The 25,853-nt window shown below is 41.9% G+C and overlaps 2 long non-coding RNA genes across 3 annotated transcripts in view; one reads left to right on the forward strand and one right to left on the reverse strand.

Annotated features, from left to right (window-relative positions):
• The window catches only part of LOC308385595, a 196,520-nt gene that overhangs the window by 32,115 nt on the left and 138,552 nt on the right, over positions 1 to 25,853 (forward strand). The gene's annotated exons all lie outside the window — the stretch shown is intronic.
• LOC308385589 lies at positions 4,589 to 23,267 on the reverse strand. Of its 2 annotated transcripts, none has more exons than XR_013969577.1 (4): positions 22,983 to 23,267; positions 12,254 to 12,359; positions 10,742 to 11,842; positions 4,589 to 9,421 (listed from the first exon to the last, which is right to left on the reverse strand). It is a non-coding gene; the product is annotated as an uncharacterized lncRNA (long non-coding RNA). The 2 variants fall into 2 exon arrangements; XR_013969578.1 differs by lacking the exon at positions 22,983 to 23,267 and adding an exon at positions 14,202 to 14,225.

Below are 25,853 nucleotides of genomic sequence, written 5' to 3' on the forward strand. Positions count from 1 at the left end.
GGATCTTGTTATTGCTTGCCAAACTGGATAAATAAACCATAAAAACGCAACTTTCAAGTTTGGACAATGAACTTCTTTTGCCTGCGTACGAAATATTATCTCAGTGCAGCAGTGGCTTGTGAACTTTTAATTGTGGGATGTTTGGTTGGTCAAACAAAAGGAATTGCCACTACAACCTCGGGGGTATGACCGTTGTTGTAACGCTAACAAAGTGCCAACGTAATCAGTGTAAGCAAACTAGATGATTCCTAGAATTATATAATTATTAACGGTGAATTTATACATGGAAGACTCTGTACCAACCTTTACGATCCACTTGCAAGGTTAAGGATCCATGCAGAAACGAGACAAGAACGTATTTCTGCCTACTATGGAGGTCACGTGTTTCCGGTTACTGTGGAGGTCCCAATATGGTGCTCCCCAGTTGCTGCAGCCAGACCCTTCTCTGAGAAGGAGCAAATCCAGTCACTACTGTTGCTACCCGATTCATACTGGAAACCCGATCGGTACCCCGCATGCGCAAATCTTACGTCACTTCCTCTCTTTGCCAGCATTGCGACATTCTATGGTCGTGTCCAAATTCATGGGCTGCATCCTCCTGAGGACCCGGCCTTCGCGGTCTACGTGGGCCGGGTCCTCAGAAGGTCGGGTAGGCCGGAAGTAAACGGCCGTGAAATTGGACGGTCTAGCCTTCTAATTAGCGTCACCGCTGTCTCGGTGGAGTTTAATAAACTCAGCCGTCTGCTCCTTGCTATCTAAAATATTACAGGACACTGGAGGAAACTCTCGACCGTCTCACACTTCTGTTTAATCAGTTTTCTGTTTGACGTTTAGTCAGCTGTGTAAAAACCAAGGAGGAACCCACCCGGGGGATTAATAAAGTTTTATTTTATCTAATCTAATCTAATAACTTTAATCTCAGCAAAACCGATTTACTCACGAACAAACAAAACACTGAAAAAAGCCCAACAATAACATTTTTAGGTTGTCTAAGTGACTTATATATTACGTTTAACCCGAGCAGCGAAACTCCGCGGTGATCTGAAAATGATGTGCCGGGAGTTGTGCCGTTCTCGGCTGCATCAGTAACCCTCGAGCTCCCGGCGAGCTATCGAGCTGGTGGGTAACAGACGTCTCTGAAAACGTCGAAGCACTTTTGCAAATATGCGATATCTTGACAAACCGAGCTGATATTTGATGTTTACAAAACTACTTTCTCGCCTGAAAATATGTTAAAAGTTTATTTTCTGACCCAGAAAGATTAGTAGGAGTAATTTTAAAACTTAGTAGCGGCCGCCATTGTTGGAAACTGGAGTTCGGCTGGGCCGCGCTATGAATTCTGGGATATGGTAGGCCACGAAGGACACACCCGACCCATCCTTCAAATTTGGGGAAAAGGAGGACGCATTTGTCGGCTGCATTCGAAGGAGTCTACGAATTTGGACAGCCTTCGGCGCGTCGCTGTGATGTAATCGGTCTACAAATGCGGCCTCAGGAGGATGCAGCCCATGAATTTGGACATGACCAATATATTTGAATTACACGGTTAGTGCCCAGTTAGCTCCTTGCATCTCTCAACAGCTCTGCCTCCTTTTCGACTACCGGGACATTTAAACAATGGATAATCCGTATCTGCAACAAATTTTTGCTTTTCTCCTCAACAGAGAGCGTCCCCCGATTGAACAACAGCACCGTAAAATAAGAAGAATGGCGCCTAATTACAGAGTTAATAATACAGACTTTGTAATATGTCATGTGAAGATTCATCAGCCAGATGAAGTGTTTACTGACAATTGACAGTGATAGCGGACATCACCATCACTATTCCAATCAATCCTCCACACACTCGACTCTCACTAAATCAAATTTAACACACGTTTGTAATCACGCTAATTCAGTTTACAATAGGGTTCATTCGCTCAGTCAGCAGGTGGCAGTATCCTCGTACACTGGGGAGTAAACTGCCATTAAACCAACAGAAGAAGAAGAAGAAAACCCCTGCACATGCGTGGTACAGATCGGGTAGACCCGATTTGTACGGTTCGACAGTGAGGATCGGGGAGTCCTGATCCGTAACTATCTTTTTATCTTTCGTTTTGTCTACATTGTATTGAAATGTTTCATTATTGGAAACATTTTAAGAGATACTTATTATTCTTAACATCTTTTTTTTTTTTTTCCTGCCTGTCCCGTTTGGCTCTTTTGCATCAGAATTGTTGTCTAAAGGCAAAGAAAGATGCCCAACGGATTTACTTTACCAAATTGACCATCCCAGCCTTGCCGTAATGGTCCATTTGATTCACCTTTTATTGTTTATTTTATTTTCACTTACTGAATACGGGACAGACTTGACTGGGGGAAAGAAGGGGAGAAAGAAAGAGGGAAAGAGAAACAGCTGAGAAGAGGGACGGGGGAGAAGGGCAAAAAACATAAACCAACAGAACAGGCAGAAAAAAAAGAAAAAGAAAAAAAATGCATATATCAATCACCTGGATCACCTGCTGAGAAAGAAAAAAGAAAACAAGCAGAAGAGAACAAGAGTAATAGAATAAACAACATCACAATGATATATGGGAATATGACAGTAAATACTAAATATTAAACATTATTGTGCAGCACGTAAGATCGACAGCGCACAGTGTGCTTTGAGGTAGGAGCCAAGAAGGGTGTAGTTTGTGTGTGTGATCACCCGTGTGTACACCTGTGAGCATGGACGCGCTTGTTTTTTTAAAAGGTTCCTTCATGTAATGATCTGCTAGAGGGTGTGGGGGGGCCACAGCCCCGTCCTCCAGGGCATGAAGCAGGTATGGAGGAGATCAAAACTCCAGACATCCAGAGGCCCCCAGAACACAAGAGACCAAGGAAGACCAACAGAGGGGCAGCCGCGCCACTGTCCCAGAAAGAGCTGAGGAGAGTCCCAGATGAGGGCTCACTCAGCAGCCGCAGAGCAGAAGCCAGGGGGGGGTTGCAGTGATGTGCCCGTGAGCTCCGCCGGCAGCCAGCCGTGCCTGAGTGACCGAGCCCCAGGCCGAGAGGCCGGGGGCACCCCACCTCCGAAGTGGCCCGAGTGAGCCCCAGGCTCCAGGCCCCGATAAGCGGCCGCCAAGGAGTGAGCCGGTGTGTACCTGGATGCCCATCCCCGGACACAAAGAACCACCAACGCACCGACGTCTGAGGGGGTCCGCCACTGGCAGGGGAAGTGGTGGTGGGGGGAGACAGGCCTCCAAACCTTGGAGGGCCTAAGATGTCCCCAGAGAGGTGGCGTCTGACACCCAACCTGACATATAGACACAGACATACAGGCACACACAGATACAAACATCCATTCCCACCCTCATGCTCTCATATGCACTTACTCCACACTCAACCAACGTGGAGACAGACATAAAGAGACGCTGTACACACGATCACACTCCCCAAGCGTACTCTACGAACCGGGTCTAGGTACCCTTGCCCCTGGAGGGGGGAACTGCACCCAGACCCAGGTGGTGTTACCCTTTTCCCTGCGGTGGGGGGAGGCAGACCGCCCCGACTCCGCAGCAGCAGGGAGGCCCCACACTCCAGACCGCAGTCGGACGGCCAACTCCTCCTCCTAGCCCCCCCGCTCCAGCAGGTCGCAGAGAACGGGGGTGAGAGAAGACTCCAAACCTCCCTCCACCCGCTCATTGTAGTGTTGATGCATGTGTGTTCTAAGGTGCATTTAAAACCCAGGAGGGCATGGAGCTACCTGCCAGAGAGCAGTAGGTAAGCGCATGGTCCCTCCTGCTAGCCCTCAATGTCTGTGTATTTAAAATTGAGAGGTGGGCAACAACGCCAGGGGTGAGGTGTACACCCTGATGGTAATTTGGATTCCGTGTATCGTGCCCACCCCCAAGATCCTATATGTATGTGTAATGAGAGTGTGAGTAATGTGAATGTCTAAGTTGTGGGATAAAATTGAGGCAGAGGCAGCCAGAAGGGGACGGGGGGGGGGGGGGGGGGGGGGTAGCCTCCTCTGCACCCTGGTGACATACCCCTACTCCAAGGTCCTGCATGTGTGGGTGGTTGTGGTGGAGCGGGAAGAGGGAGGCAGCTGGAGATGGGGAGGGAAGGAAGGGAGGGGCAAGTGACCCCTCCCTGGGGCCAGCTCCCCCGCTGACCCCAGTAGGCACCCCCATGCTCCGCGGCCCGCCAGGGAAAGGGGGCCCAGGCCCATCCAGACCGGGACCCAGTGCAGCAGCGCCTCCCGGCCCCACAGAGCCCGGGACAGTCCACCCAACCCCACCACAGAGAAAACTGCACTCACCCCACCATCCACTCATCTTCCAGACTACATAAGACAATAAACGCCCAGGCTGAGATCTTCCTCAACCTCTCCTGTATCTCCCCCTCCTGCAGAGAGAGTTCCTGAAGAGAGGAAAGCTCCTGCAAGATGTGACAATCTCCCCAACCAGTTGAAGAGCCCCCCAGGTGGCTCGACGCACCGGCGGCACCCTGCGCCAGGACTGGGCCCCCATACACCCACCCGCCCACAACCCCGACAACACACCAACCAGGACCCAAGCCCCCGAGGCCCAGCCCAGGCCCCAGCCCAGAGACGGAGCGCCCCCAGAACCTCACGCCCATCCCGGACCCACCCAGGGGCAGCCAGGCTACCAGGTCAGTAACCCACGTCCGTCAGCACAGACCCTCCCCAAGCCCCACTACACGCAGCCGCGAGGAAACAGTCACCTGAGAGCCAACAGAGCCCCTAACCGGACATGACCGCTACCCCGGGTTGAGCCCCCCACGGAAGATGCCTCCGGGGAACCCCCCGACACCCTAAGCCTGTCCCTACCCCCACACCAATCACAACAGTGAAGGCGGGACCAAACTATGACCCCCCACCCCCACTAGGTGATGGAGCTGATCAAAGGAGCCCAGAGCAATTGATCTGATGTGGTGGCAGAGGCTGTATCAAGACTAATGTAATCTAATAGATAATTTCTATATTGGTTAGAATTAAGATTGTTTTTATTTTTCCAGTTCATGAGGACTGTTTTCTTGGCTATGCATAGGGCAGTGAAAACCATATGGACTATATTCTTTTCTGAAGTGACATTATCTAAGCTGCCCAACAAACACACTAAGGGGGAAGTTGGAATGTTACATTTCAGACACTTCGATAAGTCTTCACATATCTCGCGCCAAAACTTCTGAACTGGTGGACAGAACCAAAGAGCGTGGATATAATTGTCCGGTGAATTGGTTTGGCAGTCTTCTTAGTATTCTTAACATCTTAACAGATACTCTGACCCGCAACTATCGTAAAACGCTTCGACTGGACGTAGACACCTTTCGCGCATGCGGAGTACCGATCGGGTTTCCGGTACGGATCGGGTAGTGACAGTGACAACTACTGTACAGACTGTCTTCAACAACCACTAGGTGCATTATCGCCACCAACAGGTGGTGGTTAAAGTTTGAGCTCTCTGGGGTTTTGAATCGGTTTCAGATATCTGAGCTTTTGTGCTTCTTTCTTTAATCTAGTGTGTCTTCATGTGAGTGTCTCCTCTCCTCCAGTTTCTCCTGCATTGCTTTGAATCCTGAAAAACCATCTTCCTCCCCTTGCTGTTGACCTGCTTAAGCCTTCTCGCAAAATTATTCAATTTCCACCAAAATGAGCTGGTATCTAGGACAACATCTTCATTCACTTTCATAGCCTATACCTGTGACAGCTGCAGACTCCACCACCCCACAGCTCTGAACTGGATACATGCACATACATAGATAACTGGAGTTTGGGTTCAGATTTGTTGTCTCAGGATGATCCAGACTTGAGGTCCACACAGCTCTCTGAGGACTTGGTAGAAAACTGTGGCAGCATTCGTGTGATTGTTTGCTCCCTTAGCTCACGGTAAGAAGAAGACAGCTTCAACCGTCTGTGTGTTGACAAACTGGAACACACCTTCACCGCTTTTTCTTGCTAGTAACGGTGTTGTAATGGCAGAAAAAGCAATTAGTTAAGTTACTAGTCACTGAAAACAAGTACTGGTGTTAGTACCACTGTTTATTTTAATGCCATTATTCCCATCACTGCTCATGACCATAAATACATGTTGCAATTTTGGAGTCTATTAAAGCTGTAAGAGGGCAAGAGATAGGGTACACCCTGGTCAGATCCCCAGACTGAAAAGAAGAGGATCTTCAGGCCTGGAAATGGCTTGAGAAGGAAAATTTGTTTTTGCTTTTTGAAATAAAAATGTCTTTAGCTGCTTTTTGAAGGTCTTCAGATACTGTAGAAATAGAGGAAGGGCATTCCACAGTCTCTGTGCAACAGATTGGAAAGATTGGTCCCTTTGAGTTCTGACACAAGTGTGGGGGACCACTAAAAGGTTTTGATTCCATGACCTCAGGTTATGAGAAGAGTTGTGTATACAAATCAAATCAGCAATAAAGGGCTCTAAAGTTTAAAACTAGAATTTTAAAATGAAGCCAGTGTAGTGACTTTAAAACGGGAGTTATATGGGCTCCAATTGTCTCATTGCAGAGTTTTGCACAACCCGAAGATGAGCCAGCCCTTTCCTGTTGAGACAACTAAACAGACTATTGCAATAGTTGAGTCTTGTAGACAAAAGCATGGATATCATCTCAAGTTCACTCATTGACACCATTAATCTAGGTTTTGAGATGTTCCTTAAATGAACAAAGCGGGTTCTTACTGTCTTATTTAAATTTCGCTTCAAAGTAAAAGCTTAATCAAAAACAACACCTAATATCAGCCTGTTGTCTCGTCCCACAGCAGATTAAAATAATGACCTAGGAATTGAATTTGAAAATAAATCAAATGTATTTTTAACATTACTTATTGTCCGAATAAAGATGAAATAAATAAGAATATTAAGTAATACAGATTAAAGTTCCAGTAGTATTTAAACAAAAAAAAGTTTGAAAACAGGAAATTAAAAATGGTCTCTGGCGTACGTTTAAATAAAGATTCAAATTAAATCAAAAATATTTTATTTTCCAGTCCAAAGCAAGTTCCCAACGTTTACAGATGATTCAGTTCATAAATTCACAATTGCATGTCGCCCTGGAGCTGGTCTCATCTTTAGGATGATGTTCCTAGCTGCTGATAACCATGCTAAAGCTCTGTCACGACTACAGCCATGTGAGACGTGCATGAGGCTCTTTACAGGATCATATATACAACTGTGCTTAATTACAGTAAAACTGAACAAAACAGAATTGTTGTATATCATGAGGTCTTTATGTCAATTACACAGTTTAACTGATTACATACCGTATTTTCACGACCATAAGGCGCACTTAAAAGTCTTAGATTTTCTTCAAAAAAGTACAGCGCGCCCTATAGCGCAGTGCGCCCTGTGTGTTGTAATGAGGAGGTAGTAGAGAACACCATGAGAACGCTAAAGGGTGAAGTGTGGCCGAGTTGGAGGAAAGACTCGAGCGGTGGATCATCGAGCAAAGAACGAGCAGGAGAAGCGTTTCGACGGTCACCATTCGGCTAAAAGCAGTTTCACTTTCACTTTTTATGAAACGGTGCCATTTTTCCATCAGGACCGGGACTACGGTAGCGCAGCAACTTCCAGCGGATTGTAAGGAAAAGCTGGCCATCTTCCGCTCATACTGTAGCAAACACATCGGCGACAAACACATCCAGCCCAGCCACATCACTAACATGGACGAGGTCCCGCTCACTTTTGACATCCCGGTGAGTCACACTGTGGAGAAGAAGGGGACCAGCACGGTAGCGATACGCACAACGGGGTATGAAAAGTCTTCTTTTACTGTTGTGCTTGGCTGCCATGCTAATGGACAGAAACTGCCGCCTATGGTGATTTTTAAGCAAAAGACTTTGCCTAAAGAGAAGTTTCCAGCAGGAATCATCATTAAGGCAAATGAAAAGGGCTGGATGGATGAGGAAATGATGAAAGACTGGCTGAGGGAGGTGTATGTAAGGAGACCAGGTGGTTTTTTCCACGCATCACCATCGCTCTTAATCTGTGACTCTATGCGTGCCCATCTCACAGCCAATGTGAAAAAACTAGTGAAACAAATGAACTGTGAGCTTGCTGTCATTCTGGGAGGCCTGACAAAGGAACTCCAGCCGCTGGACATTGGTGTGAACCGCCCATTCAAAGTAAGGCTGCGAGCGGCCTGGGAGCGATGGATGACCGATGGAGACCACAGTTTCACCAAGAGTGGAAGGCAGCGCCGGGCGAGTTACGCCACAATTTGCCAATGGATTGTAGATGCTTGGGCTAACATGTCTGCTGGCACTGTTGTTCGAGCTTTCGCAAAAGCCGGCATCATTTCCGAGGAGCCGCACGGCACGGAAAGTGACTCTGACAGTGAAGAAAGTGAACTTGGCATGTTTGATGGAGATTTAGCGCAGCTGTTCAATTCAGACACAGAGGATGAGGACTTCGATGGGTTTGATTGATGATAAAAATGTGAGTACCAAACTCAGGTTTGCTCCCGCTTTATTTTTAAATACGCATACCGTACTTGTATGCGCCCTATGATCCAGTGCGCCTTATGTGTGTGTTAAATACAGTAATGGCACACATAACTGAGACTGTGCCTTTTAGTACAGTGCGTCTTATGGTCGTGAAAATACGGTATATAGTTAAATACTTATGTGGTCCAACACGCAAATTTGGGGGATGGGGGGTGGACAAACAAACTAAGAGACGATGTCGCTTCTCTTGTTTTATAGTTTGCTGTCGCATTTCACTCATTGGCTAACAAGACTGAAAAGCTATTCGCTTAGCAAGCATGATCCTGGGGTGTTTCTGACAGGGAAGCTCACATAAACATTACCAGGTACCAACGTGATGCATTAATTTAACTTGACATCACAAGTCCAGGGCGCTGGTGTTGTGCCAAAGTTATGGTCTGCCAAAAACAGATGTCCAGTATTTGCCAAAAAGAGATGTTTATGTAAGTACATGTTTTTTGCACACTGGTAACAGTGAAACAGTTTATTTGCAGCGTGGGATCGTTTGTATTTGGAATATGAACGGAGATTCCTGAGGATTTTGTCACACTGGACACAGATGTAGCTCTTGGTGTTACGATGAGCTGAATGTGAGAAGCTTCTGTCACAGTGTCTACAGTTGTATGGTTTCTCTCCTGTGTGGATTTGTTCATGTCTCTTAAGCTGGCTGATAGTGGTGAAGGATGACCCACATTGGTCACACACGTGCTTTTTAACCCCACTGTTACAGAGTTCGTGTTTTTTGTAATTCACTCAGTGTGGGAAAGCCTCTCTCACACTCTTTGCAGTAGTTCATTTTATCTCCAGTGTGTCTACGCTGATGTATTTTCAGGCTTTCTGGTAATTGAAAGTTTTTCCACAAAGGTCACAGTGAAACTCTTTCCCACCACCACAGTGACGACAGGTTTGAGAATTGGATCCATCTGTGTCGCTCTGCTTCTAAACAAAGACACAAACACAGTAAGTCAGGGAATTCCTTCAACATTTTTATCCTGAAAATCGCCTGAAACAAAGAGCATCTCCCAATTTAATGTATTTGATGTAGAGGAACAGCAACAAGCACTGGTACTGTATAAGTTTTCTACAGTACCAGTTTTTCCTTCCCACTGTCACCAAAGTGCTTGCTCATAGGGGGTCATATGATTGTTGGGATTTTCTCTGTATCTATTATTGTAGAATCTACTGTACAATATAAAACACCTTGAGGCGACTGTTGTTGTGATTTGGCGTTATATAAATAAGATTGAATTGAATCTTGAAAATTCATGACTATGTCATAAATTGCAGGGACAAGGTTAAAAACTTGGGCGTGTGGTTCAACATGGCGCTCTCCTTCGAGTCTCATGTAAAAGAGACAACAAAGACCGCCTTTTGTCATTTGAGGAACATAGCTAAAATCAGACAAGTTTTATCAAACTACACTGCAGAGGTTCTTCTCCACGCATTTGTGTCTTCGCGTATCGATTATGGTAACGCTCTCCTTTCTGGGCTACCAAAGAAAGGTTTTAGAGGTTTACAGATGGTGCAAAATGCAGCTGCTCACATTTGAACTAAAACTGGAACATTTGAGCACAATACCCCTGCATTGAAATCACTTCATTGGCTACCTTGTGAGGTTCGACAGATTTTAAGGTCCTGCTGCTCACCTACAAGGCTTTAAATGGTTTGGCACCTTCATACCTCTCTGATCTTTTGAACCCTTATGTTCCATCCCATGCTCTCCGATCCCAGGATTCTGGTCATTCAAAAGTTCCTAGAGCCAGAAAAATAACTATTGGGGGAGCGTGCTTTTTCCTTTTCCTGCCCCGTTTTTGTGGAACAACCTCCCTCAAGATATTAGTGGAGCCTCTGTGGAGGTTTTTACAGCTAAGTTGAAGACCCACTAGTTCACCCTATCCTACACATCTTAATTATTGTTTTTAACTTTTATTGCTATGCATCACTTTCATTTATTTCTTTATTTTTAAATAGCTGTACAGAACTTTGTCTGAAAGCACTTCATAAATAAAGTTCTTCTTCTTATGTTTTTGTTTCTTTGTTTTCTGTTTACTTTTTTATTTTGATTAGAGAAAAGGTGAGCCTAGGTCCTATTAACCTATAACAACTGTGATACTTGCTTCTACTAATAACACTCAGCTTACTGGACGAAAATAACACATTTTTTCAATCAGTTCATCCAATATAACTCCATAAGTTTACTGATCTGACTTGTTCCAAACACTCAGTCTAATATAAGAAGATAATAATATAAATACATACCTCACAGTAACTGCACTTGTAGAGTTACTTTCTGGTGTGGATCTTTTGGTGTCTTCTCAGGGACTTTGGAGATTTGAAAGTCTTATCACACAGGTCACATTTATAAGGTCTCTCCTCATTGTGGGTAAACATGTGTTGTTTTAACTCTCCAGCTGTTGTAAATAGTTTTCCACACTGATCACAGAAATAAACATTATGTCCAGTGTGACTGCGTAAGTGTAGATTTCGTGACTCTATACGGCGGAATGTTTTTCCACAAAAATCACATGGGTACGCTTTGCTTCCAGAGTGGGTAACTTGATGACGCTGTAAGTACGTACTGTGAGCAAAAGCTTTACCACACTGATCACAGCTGTACGCTTTAACTCCAATGTGGACGAGTTGGTGTCTTTTTAAGCCTCCAGGCTGGGTAAAAGATTTTCCACACAACTCACAGCTGTACGGTTTAATTCCACTGTGGATGAGTTGGTGTGTTTTCAGGTGTTCAGCCTGGATAAAAGATTTTCCACACAAGTCACAGCTGTACGCTGTAATTCCACTGTGGATGAGTTGGTGTGTTTTTAAGGTTTTAGCCCAGGTAAAAGATTTTCCACACAAGTCACAGCTGTACGGTTTAATTCCACTGTGGATGAGTTGGTGTGTTTTTAAGCTTCCAGGCTGGGTAAAAAATTTTCCACACAATTCACAGTTGTAGGGTTTAACTGCACTGTGGATAAGTTGGTGTGCTTTCAGGTATTGAGCCCGGGAAAAAGATTTTCCACACAAGTCACAGGGGTACGCTTTAATTCCTCTGTGGAGGAGTTGGTGTGTTTTCAGGTGTTGAGGCCGGGTAAAAGATTTTCCACACAAATCACAGTTGTAGGGTTTAACTCCACTGTGGATAAGTTGGTGTGCTTTCAGGTATGGAGCCCGGGAAAAAGATTTTCCACACAAGTCACAGCTGTACGCTTTAATTCCACTGTGGATGAGTTGGTGTGTTTTCAGGTGTTGAGCTCGGGTAAAATTCTTCCCACACTCGTCACAACTGTATTTCTTCTCCCCCTTTCTTCTGTGAGGTTTGTCGGCCTCCTGAGAGCGCTCACTTCTCGCTCCATGTTGGTCCTGCAGTGACAGAGATACAAACAGAGGCAGTGAGTGAAATGCAGTCCTGGAACAAACTGAAACTGCCTCCATTAGTGGAATCAAAGAGGTCAAGAAACACGTTGTAGGTGTGTTACCACTACCTTCTGGTGATAGTTTCCCACTACAATGATGTGCTACAATAAGACTTGTCAAAGGGGAAAATCTTTTATGTCATAAAAATATTGTGAGTTCAACTGATGATGATGTTGTTTCAATGTGTGCTGATAAAATATGATCTTTGTATTTTCTTATAACTTCTGTGGTTTTTGTTTGTGAATGTAGCTTCTGTATGTATGGAGGAGGAGCCCAGAATGGAAAAGATAAAGCTGCTGTTAACAACCAGCTGTGCACACAGTTTCAATAACAGTGTAACTGAGATACTTTTCTCACCTCCTGTGTTGAAGTCATTGTTTCCTCTCTAGTGGCTGAGCTGAGTCCAAATGGCTGAAACTGTTCCTCTGCTGCTCCACCAGACTCTTCTCCTCCTGTTACTCAGCTGGGACACAAAAGTATAGATATGTATTTTATCCCTGACAAGAAGAAGCAGAGCAAATAAACATTACGACACTCATCAGTAACAATACCTATGAAGGAGGGGTGGAGCAGGACCAGAATACAGTATTCGGAAAGGCACACAAAAAAAACAAACAAAAAAACAAAAAAATAATAATAATAATAATTATTTCTTTACGAATATTTATTTCGAACAAATACTTAAAAAATATTTTTATTTGGGAACAAGGGAAAACTTTATATGAAACAGCTGAGTTTCCTTGAGAGACTGCAGAACAGTACTGGATGAGTGAGTGACGTGTGAAAGAGGTGACTGACACAGGCTGCTCCACACAGCGACAGAGACGGCTCGGCTGAGCGAAAAAAACACTGAACTGCATCACTATTTTTGTTCAATAGATTTTTTGGACCTTAACTGTGTTCTGGAGGCAGTTTATAGGTTTCGCGAAGATCGGGAGATTATTTCATTACGCTGCACTATTGACATCTGCATTCGGGTGCTCTTATGTTCACTCTGTTTACGTAGCTCTGTTAGCTTGGTAATTTAGACAACAGGCTGTTGACAGAGTAACGATCAAGTTCGGTAAAAAGGTTAAAACAATGATTGTGTCGAATGTATGCACTTGTGCGAGCTATATGGTACATTTAGGTTACTTAGGTATTTCAACCTATGCTAAGGTTAACCTTAGTTGTTGGTTTAACCATGGTTGAGGCAATGGCTGTTATGTTATTTTCTTTTCAGTGACGTTACATGTTCATTGCTGGATTTATGGAAAGAAAAAAATCAACTAATACTGCCTATCCATAGTTGCTATAATGGATACAATTAAAGAATACTTACACTATAACATTAATTACAAGCGTAACACAAAAAATTGATTTTTATGCCCAGCTTGAATTTTACTCAAATACAAATACTTTTCCCCCCTCAATAAATACAAATACAGATACTGGCTGCTTTGCACATCTCTACTATGAAGCTTCAAGGTGAAATCCCAGGAGCAACTACAAAAAGAAAGTCATCAGCTGCCTACAAGAACTTGAAAGGGAAAAGGCCACTGAGTAGGGCTGGGCGATATGGCCTAAAATTCATAAGGTGATATAATTTGAAGCATGTGCGGTAACGATATATATCGTGATATATTCTTTTCTTCTGTATAACGTATTTTCCACACTAAAAATCCTTTAATTTTCTCAAAAATTGAGAGTGTGCCTTATGTATGAATTCTGGTTGTGCTTACTGACCTCGAACCGATTTCTGCGTGCAGAAATCTGTTAAAAAAATGTTTTAGTACGGTGGTTCCCGACAAGATGGCAGCCTGAAAAGAGTTGCTCTGCAACTTGCACACTGAAAATAGATACAGTAATAGCATGCACCGTCTTTTTTGGAACATTGTGTATTGGCACATGTATGTGAAATGCCCTTAAATAACTAGCCTTTGTGAACTAATGCGGAAACGGCAAACCAGAAGGGCGCAGCGTGCTAAAGACCCTCCGACTGAACAACAAGCTTAAACTACTAAGAAAATGGATGCCTACGTCAGCAGGCCTCAGGAAGACCCAGCCGCTGCGACGTGTGTAGCCTCGGGAGGAGAATTAACACTAAACGAGTTGGTTGCGGAGGTAAGAATCATTCGGACATCGACAAATAATATTGAAAAGGACACGAAACAGATAAAAACGACTGTTCAGGAGATCGGAGGTAAAATCAATGCGTTGAGTGCCCGCATGGAAGAAGTGGAAAGTCGGGTTGCAACTCTTGAGGAGGCAACCCATGCGTCAGAGCAACAATTACCCACTATTCAAGAAGAAATTAAGAACTTACGGAACCATATTGAAGATCTGGACAACAGAGGACGGCGCTGTAATATCAGGATAATTGGTATACCTGAGTTAATAGAAGGAGAGGATATGATCAAGTTCTTACAGCGGGAGATCCCCATAATGTTGGATTTAACTTTGGAGCCCCGTACGCTAGATATACAGCGAGCGCATCGTGTTCCTATGGGTCCACCGAAACGGAGTAGGAGAGAGGGAGAACGACCGCGGCCTGTTATGGTTAACTTACTCCGTTATCGGGATAAGGAAGACATCCTTCGGGCGGCCAGAGAGAAAGGCCAGATTCTATGGCGTGGGGCGAAGATAATGTTTTTTCCGGATTACTCCCGACGAACCATGGACTGGCGCATGTCTTTCAAACAAATTAAGTTGGAGTTGAGAGAAAAAGGAGTGGAATACTCGCTGCTTTTCCCCGCTACTCTAGAAATAAAACGCAATGGAGCAAGGCACAGATTTTCTTCACCGGAGGAGGCTGCAAAATTTATTAAGAATATGTTCCCTTAAGATAAGTGACACTTTCTGCCTTTTTTTTGTTTTGTTTTGTGATCGGGGATGGTGAAGTACTTTACCATATGTAAGTGCGTTTAACGTGTTGTTAGATGGATTTGGTGCAGGGATTTTCTTTTTTTTTTTTTCCCTTTTACTCGATTAATTTAAATATCCCTATAAACTACTAGTTATGTGCTGGGTTGCTAGCCGGGCACCGGTGACCACCAACCCTGGGTTTTCCAGTGTTAGCAAGAATTAGTCTTGCCTTTTGTTTTTTCCTTTTTTCTGGCTGGAGTTTTGCTGGAGCTGTTTTCAGTTTGTTTCTATTTATTTTGAGTCCTTGTATTTATAAATTGGTTTATCTTCACATAAAACCACCCTCTATAATGGATATATTTATGAATTGGAGTATTATATGGAATTCCACATTGTAACATGGATAAACAGACAGATTTCAAAATAGCCAGCTGGAATGTTAAGGGGTTGAATAACGGGATTAAGAGGAAGAAAATATTAACATATTTAAAGTTATCAAGAGTTGATATAGCCTTTATTCAAGAAACACACATGTGTAAGTCAGAAACTTTAAAACTTAAATGTTCCTGGGTAGGTAAAGTCTTTTCCAGTCCTGGAACTGGTAAAAGCAGGGGAGTGTCGGTTCTGATTCATAAAGCAGTTAGCTTTACTGAAACAAAAGTAATACCAGATAAGGAAGGTAGATTTATATTGGTTTATGGACAATTACTGGACACACCAATAATTTTATGTTTTTATGTAATATCTATGCACCTAATGCGGACATACCCGCCTTTTTTCATAACCTGTCACAGTATCTTTTGGAATTAGAAGGTGCACAAATAGTGGTAGGAGGAGATTTTAATCAAATACTGGATCAAGACCTAGATAGATCACTTCCTAGGAGAGGCACAGAGAGTAAATCTGTAGTTGCCATAAGGCAGATGACCTCAGATTTGGGTCTGAATGATATTTGGCGGACAATGCATCCAGAAGGCAGGGAATATTCATTTTACTCTCCGCCTCACTACTTTCTGGGCAGGGATAGCTCAGTAGGTAGAGTGGTTGCCCCATGATCGGAAGGTCGGGGGTTCGATTCCCCTTAACAGCTACCCCTGAGCAAGGTACCGTCCCTACACACTGCTCCCCGGGCGCCCAATGGCTGCCCACTGCTTCACTGAGTGAATGGGTTAAATGCAGAGAGCAATTTCCCCACGGGGCTCAATAAAGTACAATAATGTACACACTTTCTTCTTCTTTCTTCTTCTTATTTCTGAAGCCTTAGTGAATAATTCTATAGATTCAAGTATTGGTAATATAGTAATTTCGGACCATGCGCCAATTTTTCTATGTCTTGGAAATATTTTACAGATTCCTCCAAGCCGCAGATGGCGTTTAAATGTGTCCTTAATTAAAGACTCTGGTTTTATTAAATTGATAAGAGATGAAATACAATTTTACAAACAGACAAATAATCGAGAGGACACTACATTGGCTACTTGGTGGGATGCTATGAAGGCATACTTAAGGGGGAGAATAATTTCTTACGCTTCCTTTAAAAAGAAGGCAGCTAACAAGAATATCATTACGTTAGAAGCCAAATTAAAGGCACTTGAGGCAGTACATTCCCATACAAAAGACAGAGTTACGTTGAATAAAATCGTTAAAGTTAAATATGAGTTGAATGTACTGTACAACAGAAAGGCAGAATACGCTTTATTTCGCATTAATCAAGCATATTGGGAAATGGGAGAAAAGCCGAGTCGTTTATTAGTATACCGTCTTAAACAGAAAGACAGTATGAACCATATCCCAGGCATACGACAATCAGATGGGGTTATTTCAACTTCTATTAGACATATAAATGATGGATTCAGGGCCTTTTACAATAATCTTTATTCTACACAAGGTAGTTTAGATGAACAGAAATTCGAAGCATTTTTTACTGATTTAAACCTGCCACAGCTTTCTACTACTGACCAGCTGATTATAGATGCTCCAATTACAGTGGAGGAGATTACCCATAACAGTATGCCACTTAATAAAGCTCCAGGATTAGATGGGTTACCATTGGATTTCTATAGAGCATTTGAAGATATGTTAAGTCCCCTGTTGCTCGATGTTTATAATGAGGCGTTCAAAGTAGGCTCATTACCTCAGTCAATGCACTCTGGACTTATAACATTTATTCTTAAAACTGGGAAAGACCCTTTAGACCCAAGTGGTTACCGCCCTATATCTTTGCTGAATTCTGACCAAAAAATCTTGGCAAAGGTCTTAGCGGGCCGATTAAAAGCAGTAATGGCAAAAATAATTCATGCAGACCAATCTGGTTTTGTTCCAAACCGCTATGGTTCAGATAATATTAGACGGTTGGTTAATTTGCAAAATTATGTATATGATTCAGTATATCCAACAGTGGCCCTATCGCTGGATGCTGCAAAAGCTTTTGATTGTGTTGAGTGGGATTATCTGTTTAAGACATTAGAAAAGTTCGGTTTTGGTGATAATTTTATTAGGTGGATAAAGATATTATAAGATTCGCCTTCAGCGCGAGTATTGACGAATGGGCTCATATCAGACCTATTCCTTTTACAGAGATCCACAAGACAGGGTTGTCCCCTTAGCCCCGGTCTCTTTGTAATTGCTATAGAGCCTCTGGCACAAAAACTGAGAAATAATGTAAATATATTTGGAATTTCGATGGGTAATAGTCAACATAAGCTTCTATTATATGCAGATGATATGTTGTTACTTATGACCCAGCCTGGGAAGTCAATTCAAGCCCTATTAGAACGTATAGAAAGCTTTACGCTGCTTTCAGGGTATCGTGTCAACTGGGATAAATCAGAGGCAATGCCTATGTCAGGACACTGCCCCCATACTTTATTTAAACAGTGGGAGTTTCGGTGGTCCGTGAATGGTTTGAGGTATTTGGGGATACAAATTACCTCAGATTACACTAAGATGGTTCAAGCAAATATGGAGCCAATGATTGAAAGAATAAAAATGGAATTTGGTAGATGGTCCAGAGTGCGTCTCACAATATGGGGTAAAATTAGTTGTATTAAGATGATGACTGCACCCATGATCTTTTATATTTTATCTAATATTCCATTACACATTCCAGATAAGTATTTCAAAGATCTAGACTTTTTGATCCGGCAGTTTCTTTGGGGTAGTTCACCACATCGTTTAAGTATTAGGAAACTTCAAGCGAGTGTAAAACAAGGAGGTTTTTCATTGCCTAATTTCCAATGGTATTATTGGGTGATGAACGTGAAACAACTTAGAGCTTGGTTACCTACTGCACCAGTTAAACCCATCTGGTCCCATATATAGAAGAGCAGGAGCTCCAGCCCCCATCATGTACACTTTCTACAGAGGCACCATCGAGAGCATCCTGTCGAGCTGCATCACTGTGTGGTTTGGAGCCTGCAATGCGTCCTGCCATAGAACCCTCCAACGCATAGTGAGGGCTGCAGAGAGGATCATTGGTGTCTCTCTCCCCTCCCTCCAGGACATTTACAGCACCCGTCTCACTAAAAAAGCCCTTTGCATAGCGGCTGATCCCACGCACCCAATGCAAAGCTTCTTCAAGCTGCTGCCGTCAGGGAGGAGACTGCGGAGTCTCCAGGCCAGGACCAGCAGACTGAAGGACAGCTTCATCCATCAGGCTGTCAGGAAGCTAAACTCCCTCCCGATTCTGCCCCCCTCTCCCCTCTTCTCCACCACGGTCTCACTGAACTCTGTCACACACACACACACACTCACTCTCTGACGCACTCACTGGCCTGCTCCAGTCACTTTGTGGAGCATTGGACTGCTTAAGCATTGGACCTCATAAGACTTTGTTGTTACACTATCTCTTACCGTACACTACTAAATCCCCATTTGCACTATTTGCCTATTTTGCACCACTATGCCTTCTTACTTGAATATTGTATATTGTATATTGCATAGCTTTTTTTTGTTATACGTAAAATTGTATTGTATTTATTTAAATTTTTACTTTTTAATTATTTTATTTGCATTTTTCTAATCACTAGGGTTTGAGAGTAACGCAATTTCTATTCTGTGTATGTCCTGTACATGTGGCAGAATTGACAAATAAAGTTGACTTGACTTGATAGAGACGGAAGTTAATGGTGGTATTTCTCCTTGGAGGGAGCTGTTTGATACCAGTCATAAAACTACCCATCCTATAATTGCAAACGCGAAGACATTGTGGTGTAAATTACATAGGGTGGGTCGCTGGGACTTTATTAAATCACCTTCGGCAACCTTATGGGGGAATAAAAGAATTTTAATTGGAGGGACATCGGTTGACTGGCTACAGTGGCGTAAAGCAGGCATCCTTAATGTATCAGATTTATTTGACTGTGGGACTAAATGTTTTTTAAGCTTTGATAAAATTGTGGAGTTATATAAGTTGAAGCGTAATCAATTCTGGAGATATGTCCAAATACATAGTTCATTATCGAAGTGGCTGGGAACCCCCTTGAGTTGTCCTGTGGGCAGCCCTGTGGAAGTCCTGCTCTCAAGATCACCCTTGGGTAAAGGCATTACCTCTAAGATTTATCACTTATTGCATGAACGGTCAGCTGACCCTCTCCTTAAAGTTAAGGGCTACTGGGCCCAGGACATGGCATTGGACATATCTTCAGTTGAATGGGATTCATGTTTTCAAAGTGTTAATACTATGTATAAAGAAACAGGCAGTAGATTTATTCAACTTAAGATAATCCATAGGTGGCATCGAACACCGCAACAATTGTATAAATGGAACCTGGCCTCTACGGACGAATGTTGGAGATGTGATGGTCAAAATGCCTCGATTTTACATATCTTATGGAGCTGTTCGGCACTTCGAGATTGGTGGGAAAATATAATGGAGGTAATTTTCAGTGTTTTAAAAAGGAGATTTGGTATCTCACCAAAACTGTCCATACTTGGTATAACCACAGAACTTTCTGATGGAGATTTTTCTAGTTATACAAAAAGATGGATTATTCTGGCTCTTACTACGGCCAAACGGGTCCTACTAAGACATTGGCGGAAAAAGAACCCCCCTCCCTATGAAGAGTGGCTAAAGACAATGGCTAAGTTGGCGTCTTGTGAAAAAGTGACTTATGGTTTATTAGATATATTGCATCAATATGATTGTATTTGGTCCCCCTTTACAAGCTGGCTTTCTGTAACTTGAAGAACAGAAGAGTAATGATAGAGTGGTGGTGTGGGGATTGGTGTGCGAAGAAAGAATAGATAACTTTCCTTTGGTTGTTTTTTTTTGTTTCTGTTGTTGTGTTTTGTTGTTGTTTGTTTTTGTTTGTTTGTTTTTTAAACTATTTATTTATGTAGTTATTCTTAAGTTCTGTTATTGAAGTTTAAAATGAAATAAATAAAAATTGTTGATGACAAAAAAAAAAATGTTTTAGTACAACTTTGGTAAGCCGCACAGCTTGATGGATTGTCAGAGCATTATGGCTGCCGTAGTGAAAAGCTTCGCGGAGTAATCTGGGTCCAAAACTCCGTCAACTTCAGGTCCCAAAGTCAAACGAATACTAAGAGTTAAAAACGGTCTAAATTCTTTCATCTTTAATTAAATCATCAGCGTTGCTGCTTTATCGGGTGTAACAATTAAGTTTTACATCGATGCATCCATGAAAACAGAATTTATTAAATTTAACAGAGATAGAAGTTAACAGGAAGTTAGCTCGCTAGTTTACACCTAAACATGACATGTTCTAAGAGATTTTTGAAACTAATTCAAACGTACAGCTCTGCTATCACTTCCAACATAAATGAAGACAGAAAACTAAACAGCAGTGGCCTTTGAGGGGTTACTGAAGTTTGACTACCTGATATATAATGTTGTGCTACGTGATTGCTAGCGACACAGCTATGTTAGCATAACATTAGCACAATGAAGCTGGAGGATGAACGCCAACTTTTTTTCCACTCATTAAAAGTTAACGTGAGGGATTCTGGTGGTCAGGGACAAATGCAATCGTATAGCAGGATGCTGTACACGGGCCAAACTTCAGTCAGGAGAACAACTGAGATTATTCATCCACAATACGAGGTTAGTTATTAATATACTGCAACAACATGGGAATAGAGCAGCTGCGAGAGAATTCAACATTAATGAATCAATGTTACGGAAGTGGAGGAAGCGCAGTTTTTGGCTTTCCCCAAATTTCAAAAGTGCTTCATCTCTTTGCTGTGACTGTCGCTTGGCATAATTTGCAGATGATAATGGTTTTAGCCGCTGCGATGCTTTCGACCAAAACAGGCGCAGCTTGATGACATCATCAACATGCGCTATCGCGATAGAGCGATATAGTCAAAATCTCTATTGTTGGTCAAATTTATATTGTTTCTATCGTATATCGTTTATATCGCCCACCCCTACCACTGAGCTCCCTGCATACCACCACCTTTACCCAGGGGATGCTACACCCTGTATATATTTCAAAATAAAAAAATAGCTCAGTTTCCTACAATGGCGGCAGCCAGTTAGTTTTAATATTACTCTTATTATTCTTTCTGGGTCACAAAATAAACGTTTAACATCTTTTTTGTCTTTCACTACTCAGGTTAAACATGATATATGAGTCACTTGGATAACTTAGAAATGTTATTGTTTGGCTTTTTTTAGTATTTTATTTGTTCCTGAGTAAATCGGTTTGGCTGAGATTAAAGTTATAGTTTTTACACAGCTGAATAAACGTCAAGCAGACAGCTGATTATCAGAAGTGTGAGATGCTCGAGAATATACTCCGATGTAGACGGCTGAGTTTATTAAACTCCACCGAAACAATCTGCAAATGTAATTAAAATGTAATAAAAATGGTAAAATGGTAAATGGCCTGTATTTGTATAGTGCTTTACTAGTCCCTAAGGACCCCAATTGACCACATTCCTATAACGATCCCACACACATTAGGTGGTACTCCATTATAACACAAAATTCCTGTATTTAACACATCACCAACACCATCTGTGACAGCGTTCAAGTTTTACAACAACTAAAAGGGAAACAGAAAATACACACTGATATATTACATACTTACGAATTTATAAGTTAAATATACAGTACAATAACCAAGCTGTTATCAACCATCATTAACTATTGAACCTGCATTTTTGTTGAAGCAGTCTTCAGAAATGGGAAATTATTACATTCAGAAATCACATAATTTCCACATTCATGGCTGCATCAGCAGATATTCAAAAATACATAATTAAAATCACCTTGTTACCTGCAAACATTAAACGTGTTCTCAGGTACATTTGTGATCATTTTCAAGTTGTATGGCTTTAACAATGTGACATTTTCTCCCAAAATCACAATACCATCTCATTCCTTTTTGTAGAGGCAGGCATTTTAAAATGTTTACATTTTTAGGTCTTTATTTATTTAACTTTTTTACAATCCCAACCAGCACAGTCACTGGGTACTTTTGTGATTGTTTTCCTTCTCTATAAGGGACAGGTTCAAAGGTTAAAGGTCTCTCTTACTTTCAGTGCTGCCACATGTGGATTTAAGTCCGCACTGCACTGTGTGTGTCTGTTCCCTGATTCAGTAAAACACGTGCAGCTCTCCCAAAATGTGGGCGCATCACAGTTTTTTGGCCTCGTCTTATCTGTTTATCTTATCGGTATACAAGGCTCGCAACAATACAAATGGAAAATGTAATGTTAGCGTCATGTTGTTCAACAATTTCTACAAGAAAGCGGCTGGACTTCTTTAAGTTTGGTAAAACACGTTTCACCGCTCATACAAACCATTATGACGGAATTATAGAAAACACTGCATCAAAAACACAAAAAAAGTTGTTTCAGACATGTTGATCTCAGCAAAGGAGAATCACACCAAAACTTTCTTTGTGAGTACGGGCAGCTGCACCTAAAGGCACAATGAATAGCGAGCACACATTGAACCGTACATAACGCTGTAGGGGCGTAAGGTCTTTTAATCGTGGATGTAGTCAACGCGGTAAATACAAATGAGGCTTTAGAGGTTTGGTGCAGGCAGAAAAACAGCTGCAGGGACAATGAAAAGACTTTTCTGCTCCAACTTCTCCCAGCATGCTGAGCTAATGGTTAGTTGGTGTTTTTCTCCAAACACTCTCTCACTCTTCTCTCAACGTGTTCACAATAAACTGTGAACAGACACCGAGGAGAGCAGCAGAAGACCTCATTCAGGAGCTAAACTCAACATGAACTGAACTCACAGTAAAGTTAGCTCGGTGCTTACCTTTAGATGAGCCCACAAACCGAGAGAAACTCCGCGATGAAGCTGCAACTCTTTCCAAACACAGGAAACAGATCAGGGAGCAGAGACCCACGTGGTTCACGCTGATCGCAGCTACGATCCAGGAGACAAGGGTGGGCAGATCGATGCAGATATCGATCAGGACGTTGGTAGTGGTTTATGATCGATACTTTAGTTTGTTTCTCTCCTCTAAGTTCACTACTTTACTCCCGTTTCATGAAAAAGCAGCTCTCTCTGCTCGACTCCTCTCTTGCACACATGCTTTGCTCCGCCCCATTTTCTGCTCTGCTGTGATTCGTTGCTGTGCGGTCACGTGACTCAGAAGCTACATTTGGGGGGTGTCCAAATTCATGAGCCGCGTCCTCATTTTTTTTTTTAAATAAACTTTATTAAGAAACAGTATACTGAACATGTATACAACCAGAACAAAATTAATATATGCCAGAGGGTGTGATACAAAGAATTACAAACATTCAAATAATTTGTAATTACTACAAATAGTAATAGTTTTCATAGCCTTTTTGTTGAGTGATCCACTAATCAATTTTATGTAACATAAAACATCATTATAGTAATGTTTAAAATTAGGTTTTTTGTTACTGTATTTGCATTTGTGAAAATAAAATTTAGCTAAGATAACTAACAAGTTTATTATAAAGTAAACATCTTCTATTTTTGCCTTCGAAAGAAACAAAATACAAGATTTTCCCATTTCACAGTAAAGTCATTATAGAGATGTCCAACAATGAATCTACTGAAGTCTTTCCAAAATGTTCTAGCGTATGAACAGATCCAGAAAAGGTGTTGCACAGTCTCAGGATGGCTTCCACAAAATCCACAGTTCACATTTATGTCCCTTTTGAACTTTGTCACCTAATGATTAGCAGGATAAAATTTATGCAGTATTTTAAATGAGACTTCCTTCACTTTATTCGTTACCAGTTACTTGTTAGGAATTGTCCATACTCTTTTCCAGTTAATGTCACTGACAAAGAAATTCCAATAAGAGACTACATGTGGAATAGTTAGAGATTCTGTCTGGAACAAAGCACGGATATTCTTATTACTTTTACTACGGTTTGTTAGACAGATTCTTCCTATGTGTGAATCTAAAGGGTTGGGGAGAGAAACAGATGATATGCAAGGTTGAATACCTTTAAAAAGCATTATAATACCCGTAGGTATTGCATCAAATAATATGGCATATTCTTTGGGTGTGGCTGGAAATTTATAGGTGTTTAAGAATTCTGAATAGGACATAAGCTGCCCATTAGGATTAAACAGCTGATTCACTAAAACAATCCGTTTCTCAACCCACCTAGAAAAAAAAAGATTTATTTTCATACACTATGTTCCTATTATTCCAAATTGAATACGTATGGGGTGTAAAGTTGTGTTTATATATAAGGGACCAAGCTAATAGAAGTTGTTTGTGAAGCATCGAAAGGTTTTCTGGAAGCTTATCTATATTATAATCACAACCTAAGATAACTTAGACCACCAAACTTCCAAATGGATACCGGATTTTTAAGAAAATGTTTAGCCCAATTAATCTTAAATGTATTGTTTAGAGTAGTAAAATCCAAAACATTGAGACCACTGTGTTCATAGTCATTCATCAATACACTTTTTCTGATGTAATGTAATGTGTCCTGTTTTTCCAGAGGAAGTTGAAGAGCATTCGGTCGATATCCTTACAAGTTTTGCCGTCCACATGCGGAGAAATTGCTGCATAAGTCAGTCGACACAGACCTTCTGCTTTTGAGAGCAATACCCTTCCTCTTAAACTTAAATCTCTCTGCAACCATTGATTTAATTTGGTTTGAGATTTTTTAATAATTGGGGGACAATTTAGTAAAATTCTGTCTTTTGGATCTTTGCAGATAATCAGACCTAAATATGTTGCTTCATTTTTAACTGTTATATTACAAATACTCTGAACACTACACTCTTTGACAGGCAATAATTGACATTTATTTAAGTTTAGGACCAATCCAGACCCTTTTGAGAAATCCTCTATTACGTGTAAAGCAATTGGCACTTGGCTGGCATTTTTAAGAAAAATTGTGGTATCAGGCTATGACAGCGTTGATGGAGTTTTTAAATTGTGTTGATCGGCCACGTAAAACCAGAGTTATGTTAAAAATATATGAAATATTTGGTTTTCTTCCTGAATACTATCATTGTTTATATTTACTGCGGGAAGAAACGGTAAAAACTGTGTTTCATAAGGAAAATGCCATAAAGCACTTTCCACCTGTGAGCGAAGACAAAACCAAAAAACCCCACCCTTTCCTAATGGTCAAAAAATGTACCATGTCGACCAATCAAAAGATTCCAGATAGCAAGACGACATTGAATCGATGTTGATTTTTCATCCAATCCGTCGTTATGGTCAGGGTTGAAATGTCACTGTTGTAACAACATTGAAATACTGTGGTAAACCCATGGTCTTACTATAGGGACGTTGAAATGATGTTGATTTACCGTTGTTTTTTTGTCATTGATATTTGATCTATTTGTAGTTGACCAGGTGACAACAACAACGTCGAGAAAACGTCTATTTATAGTTGACCATCATTCCGCGCCGGACACCATCAAAAAGCCATCGATTTCTAGTAGTGCATTAAATTGCATTGCAACTGAGCGGGTATAAAGTACCGGAGAAAGTGGATTTATTGTTCTTTTGTTATCAATGACTTTGGTCTAGTTCACCAGCTTTGAAAAATCGTGTCGACCTGCAATTTATGTATAGTTGAGCGGGAAATTAAAGCAGCGATCACTTGGACTATTCCGCAGCACCCCTCTCACAGTGGTACATCCCTCCAGGTAACCATTGTCTTGTACAGTAGA

Source organism: Rhamphochromis sp. 'chilingali' (genome assembly GCF_963969265.1).
Source record: "Rhamphochromis sp. 'chilingali' genome assembly, chromosome: 18".
NCBI lineage: Eukaryota > Metazoa > Chordata > Actinopteri > Cichliformes > Cichlidae > Rhamphochromis > Rhamphochromis sp. 'chilingali'.